General features: G+C 40.0%; 1 pseudogene; it reads left to right on the top strand.

Annotated features, from left to right (window-relative positions):
* The first annotated feature begins 521 nt into the window (after positions 1-521).
* LOC128097076 (39S ribosomal protein L46, mitochondrial-like) lies at positions 522-5,695 on the top strand (annotated as a pseudogene).
* The last annotated feature ends 680 nt before the right edge of the window (positions 5,696-6,375 follow it).

The following is a 6,375-nucleotide window of genomic DNA, read 5'->3' as shown; positions in this document are numbered from 1 at the left end:
CCCAGCTGGGGAGCAGCCAATCCACTCAACTCATTTCTTTACAGAAATTTTTTTTCCTTCACTTTTTAGGTTTCTCATGACCATCTTGTAAATCATGAATACACAATTTCTCTCTTTTTCTTTTTGGAATAGTGTCCATTGTTTTCTTATTCTGATTCTTCTCCTTCAATACGTCACATAGAGGCAGCTTCTAGTCTGCCATTTAGCCCACAAGTATTGCCTTTTATTTTTCAACCCCCCCTAATACCATGATTTTAGAAATTACTTCACCCTACTGGAGTCTACCATCCATCAATACCACTACATTCTCAGTGTCTATCACTGTCCTTACACCCTGGCATCCTTTCCCAGCACCCCCATCCATCACTACAGTCGTCATTTGCACATGTTTTCAACTCCTTTGACTCTCTTTCTCTTCTTGTTTTCTCTTACAAAGCTCTCACACTGAGGAAGTTCCCCTCTCCATGTGCTTGCATCCTTGCAGCTGAATGAAAAAGCACACTGGATAAAAACACGTAGCCATGAATGGTCAAGTAAGCTCTTCATGCTGTCCAATAATCAAACCATATTTCCTGCTTTATTCATATTCTTACTACATGTAAGTGCTTCATTTCTTCTCTTCTGGCCTCAAACCTCTGACAAGATTTCCAACTTGGCTTTTAGAAGATAATTTTTTTATTGAAAATACATTGTTTTCATACAATATATTCTGATTTTGGATTTGCTTCCCCCAATTCTTCCCAGTTCCTCCCTACCTCCCCACCCACCCAAATCCACCTTTTCTTTCTCTCTCTTATTAGAAGACAAGTAGGCATCTAAATAATAATAATTATTACTATTATGATGATGATGATGATGATGATAAAAATAAAAGCAAGCAAACCAGAATAAGACAAAACAAACAAATGGGGGGGGGGGAGGTTCCAAAGAAAAAGCACCAGAAATATATTCAGATGCTGAAACAAACACATAGACACACACAGAAAACCCATAAAAACAAAATCAGAAACTGTGATTATAAGCAAAAGATCTGTAATGTTTAAAAAAAAATGCCCAAAGCACTATAAGACAAAAGGTCTCCAAAAATACCACTGATTTCTTTTTGCATTAGCCATCTACAGCTGTGCATGGGTGCTTGGTACATCTCTGAGAAAATAGACATAAGTGGAAGAAAATACCTATAAGTTCCCACCATAAAATAGTCTGTCTGCTTTTGCATGTGTGCGTGTGTGTGCGTGTGTGTGTGTGTGTGTGTGTGTGTGTGTGTGTGTGTGTGTGAGAGAGAGAGAGAGAGAGAGATACCCTCTGCTTTTTCCCTGTTTATATGCACAAATTGTCCATAATTTAAAGGCAATGCTTCAATGTGTTGACTAGGAGCCATCAACATTTTCCTGCTCCAGGACGCCACTCCTAAAAATACCCTTCTTTGTTGCCATTAATGTTTCTTCCTCTAACGACTCCTTTTCTCATGAGCATAAAAACAAAGTCATTGCATTGTTTTTGCTTCTATCTTTAAACAATGAAAACTCTCTCATTTCCTTGCTTCCCTTCTAGCCTACACACCATTGCATGCTATCCCTTTATAACCAGATGCCTAATTTAGAGTTATCTGTAGTCAGTTAATTCTGAGTCTGCACCCATTCCCTTCCGACTCAATTCTCAGCAACCCCAGCCAAATGGTTTTATCAAGAGAAAATATTTCCTTTCAAATATAGCTGCTGCATTCAATGTGTGTCCAGTCCTCATTTTGCTGCATCATCAGCATCTGAAACCTCACTTCTCTTTGAAGCACCCCTCTTTGTATCTTTTGACTCCAGGATATCACATGGAGCTGGTTCTCCCTACTGATTACTTCTGAATATTGTCTGCTACACCCTTCTCACTTCTCTGTTTTCTAAACAATTGGGTGCTGTAAGACTCATTTTCCAGCTTATTTTCCATAGATACATAAATTGACTGCTTACTTAGTAACACCTCCCAATTCGTAGCTTTGAATACTATGCATACACTCCTGAGTCCCAAATTTGTATTTATATTCTGAACCTCTCCCTGAATAGTTTTTCAATTTTCATTGTATCTATCACTATGCGTGGTACTGTTATATAAGAACATTTTATACAACTTACATTGTCCACAAGAATACCCCCAAAGACTCCTATGCTCTCCATTCTCATCCCTCCACCTCCCAATTGTCCCCTTTGTTCCCTTAGACAGTCTAGTTTCTATTTTCATGCCATGTATACATATATTTTATGCCACACTGTAAGATCTCTTTAATAATAAAATAAGATAAAACAGAAACTAACACATTGGAGTTGTACAAGACAAGCAGAAGAGAAATAGCCCAAGAAAGGGCACAGGAATCAGAGACCCACTGGTTTGCACACTCGGGAATCCCATAAAATCACTAAACTGGAAGCCATAATACATTCACAGAGGACCCGGTACAGATCTGTGCAGATCTGTGCAGACCTGTGCATGCTGCTTGAGTCCCTGTATAAGAGTATAAAATCTTGGTGGTATAAAATCTTAGAAACACAAATGACAGAAAACATTATTTGTCTTTCTGAGACTGGCTTATTTTTCTTTCTTTCTTTCTTTTTTTTTTTTTTTTTGGTTTTTCGAGACAGGGTTTCTCTGTGTAGCTTTGCGCCTGTCCTGGAACTAACTTCGTAGCCCAGGCTGGCCTCGAACTCACAGAGATCCGCCTGGCTCTGCCTCCCGAGTGCTGGGATTAAAGGCGTGCGCCACCACCGCCCGGCCCTTATTTTTCTTAATATGAATATCTCCAGTTGTACTCTTTTTCCTGCAAATGACAAAACTTCATTCTTCTTTATGATTGAAAAAAATCCATTGTGCATACATCCATTTTCTTCACCCATTCCTCTGCTTTTGGACATGTAGATTCACTCTTAGCAATTGTGAATTATGAACAGTTTAGCTATTGTGAATAGTGCTGCGATAAACTGATGCGCAAATATTTTTGTGATAAGTTGACTTGGGGTCTTCTGGGTCTTATGACAGACTAATATTTTCATTGGTTTCTGTGGCCTCCATATTGATTTCCATAGTAGCTAGACTAGTTTGTATTCCCACCACAAATGCGTAGGTGGTCCATTTTGTTCACATATTTGCCAGCATTTGTTGTTCTTTGTTTTTTTAATGACTACCACACTAACTGAGGTGAGATTTAAAAAAAAACCAATGTAGTTTGATTCATTGTTCATTTCATCTCATTATCCCATTTATCGATGGGGTTGTTTGAATTCTTATTCTTCAGTTTTTAGTTTTCTTTCTATGTTCTGATATTAATCTTCTGACTGATGTATATAGCATGCAAATATTTTCTCCCATTTGGACTGCTGTGTCTTTACTTGATTAACTGTTGCTTTTGCTTTGTGAAGCTTTTTAACTTCGTGAGCTCCACTTTGTTAATGGCTAGCATTATTTCCTGAGCAACTGGAGTTTTAATGAGAAAAGCTTAGTTACAGTTACTATTGCTCTGATTAAACACCATGATCAAAACCAACTTGGACAGAAAAAGTAGAAAATTTCACTCACTGTTCCGTATAACAGTTCATTATCAAAACCACTGAGGGCAGGAAATCAAGTAGGGCAGGAACCTGGAGGCAGGAACTGATACAGAGACCGTGGATGTTTCCCATAGCTTGTTCAGACTGCTTTCTTACCGAACCCAGGATTACTAAACCAGAGGTGTTCCCTCCAACAACAGGATGGGCCCTCCCCCATCAATCCCTAACTAAGAAAATCCCCTTACAGGCTTGCCTTCAACCTGATCTTATGAAGGTGTTTGTTTTTATTGAGGCTCCTTCCTCTTTGATGACTCTAGCTTGTGCCAAAGTTGACATAAAACTAGCCAACGCAAAGTCTTTAACTATCTTGAAGAGTTTTCCTTACTTTACCTCTAAATTTTAATTTCTCCCCTACATATTTTCAATCCGCTATATTAATATATAACTTACAGTCAATAAAATTCATCAATTTGAAGTACATAATTTTTTTGAGTTTTCACAACAATTAAGAATAAAAAGTCTTTTCTTTCCTTTTTGTAATCAATCCATTCCCTGCCCCTATGTTTTCTACAATTTTAAATAAATGGAATCATATATAATATTTTGATAATGGGATCTTTCACTCACATAATATCATAGTATATCTTATTACTGAGTAGAACTCTGCGGTGATATATTGTGAACCCTAATAAACTTGCCTGAGGATCAGAGGACAGAGCCGGCCACTAGATTAGACATAGAGGTCAGGCAATGGTAGCATACACCTTTAATCCCAGCACTTGAGATCTCATGCCTTTGCTTGGGAAGCACACATGCCTTTAATCCCAAGAAGTAATATGGCAGGGCAGAGGAAGGTATACAAGGCATGAGAAAACAGGAATGCACTCTCTTTAGGCTGAGGATTTCGGAAAGGTAAGAACTAGTGGCTGGCTGTTCTGCTTCTCTGATCTTTCAGCTTTCACCCTGATATGTGGTTTTGTTTTTTTTTTTTTTATTAACAGACCATTTAAAATTCGAACAACAGAACTCTATTCATAGATGTACAACAATTTATTCATTCTTAGTTGAGGAATTCTTCTGAGGTTTTCGTTTTGTTGCTGTTTTAATATTTGTATTAATTCTTTGAGAATTTAATACAGTGTATTTTGATCACATTTACTCTTATCCCAACTCCTTCCAGATTCATCATCCCCACTCTCACTTCCCTACCCATGCAACTTAAGAGTTTCCTTCTGCTCGTGGGAAGGCAGAAAGATGGTGCCTGGGGCGTACTCTGTTAGGGGTGGCTAGAGGCTGGCCGCATCTCCACAGTCTCTGGGCAGGTAGCCCATGTTTTCGCAGCCTCTCCGTTGAGGCTGCGCCCTCAGGCAGCGGGCCTCCTTGGCGCTTGTTGGGCTCTTTGTGTCTGCAGCAACCACCGCTGATCACCAAGCCGCTCACCCCATTGCAGAAAGAAACGGTGGAACTACTACAGAAGGTGGAGACAGAGAGCAGCCTGTATTCAGACTGCGAGCTTTGTGCTCTGGATGAAGCTAAGCGACTGGTAAAGAAGAAAGCTGCCCTTTATGATGATGACCAAGATGAGCAGGACACAAGACTTGGAAGATACGTGGGAGCAGGCATTCCTACAATTCAAACCTGGAGCTCGAGTAACAGAAGCTGATAAAATAAAAAAAAAAAAAAAAATGACCAAACCTCCTTGCATCGTAAGCTAGACAGGAACCTTGTCCTCTTAGACAGAAGCTGGGAATCAGGATTTTTGGGTGCTCCCTCAAGTAGAGTGGCAGCTGAGCAAATCCTGGCCACCCTCTCAGAAAACAACATGGAAGCCAGGTTCCTAGGGAATGCACCTTGTGGCCACTACAAGTTCAAACTCCTCAAGGCAATTCAGACAGAGTGACATTGGGGTCAATATCTTCTTCAAAGCTCTGCTACTCACAGGAGACTTCCCACAGGCTGGGAAGAAGGCCCGCCATGTGTGGGCCAGTAAGCAAGAGCTGGGCGACTATCTGCAGCCCAGGTACCTGGCTCAGATCAGGAGGCTTCTTCTGGACTCCTGCTGGATGCAGCCGCTTGTGGATGATACGCACATAAGTCAAGTGCTAGCACCTCAGGAACAAGTGCTGATGCTCATTTTCAGGGACAGTCAAGCACCAAACTAAATTCTGAGAGTTAAATGTGTTTGTCATTGTGTTGGATTTTGATTTGTCCTTGGGGGACAATTAGCTTTGCTATATAGCAAGTTAAAGCATTATGTTATAGTAACTTAATAGAACTACATGGACCTGGCCATGATTCTTCCTCTGGTTGGTTAGAGAGAAGTCAGACTTCATTTCAAATGACTAGCGCTAAACAGTTAAGAAGCGATTAATCTCCAACTAAATATAAAACTTCCAAAACGGAGGAAGAGAGAAAGAAGATATGTCCTTCCTATCTAATGAAAAGGAAAAAGTAAAATGGAAAACAGCTAAGAAGCTATATTACTAGGCTTTTCATGAGCCTAGAAACTTTCTCAGAACTCCGGAATTTAGGTCAATTCATTTCCTCTGTTCATTACTGTTCAATAGCTCCTTGGCTACTCATGGGATTACGTGTCTAGATCCCCCGCTTCTATGATGAAATTTTGTCTGGCTTGAGCTTATATGGGTCTTGTGCATGCTGTCACAATTTTTGTAAGTTCATTTGTGCAACTGTGCTGCTGTGTCTGAAAAACATGATTTCCTTGAAATTACCTACCACCTCGGGCTCTTACAACCTTTATGCTCCCTCTTCTGTCAAGATCCTGGATCCATAGGGAAAGGTTGTAATATAGATGTCCCATGATTACTCCCATAACATCCAT

The sequence above is a fragment of the Peromyscus californicus genome, unplaced genomic scaffold (genome assembly GCF_007827085.1).
Source record: "Peromyscus californicus insignis strain IS unplaced genomic scaffold, ASM782708v3 Scaffold_5__1_contigs__length_169319896, whole genome shotgun sequence".
Classification (NCBI taxonomy): Eukaryota; Metazoa; Chordata; class Mammalia; order Rodentia; family Cricetidae; genus Peromyscus; species Peromyscus californicus.
This window is presented reverse-complemented; position numbering and strand designations above follow the sequence as displayed.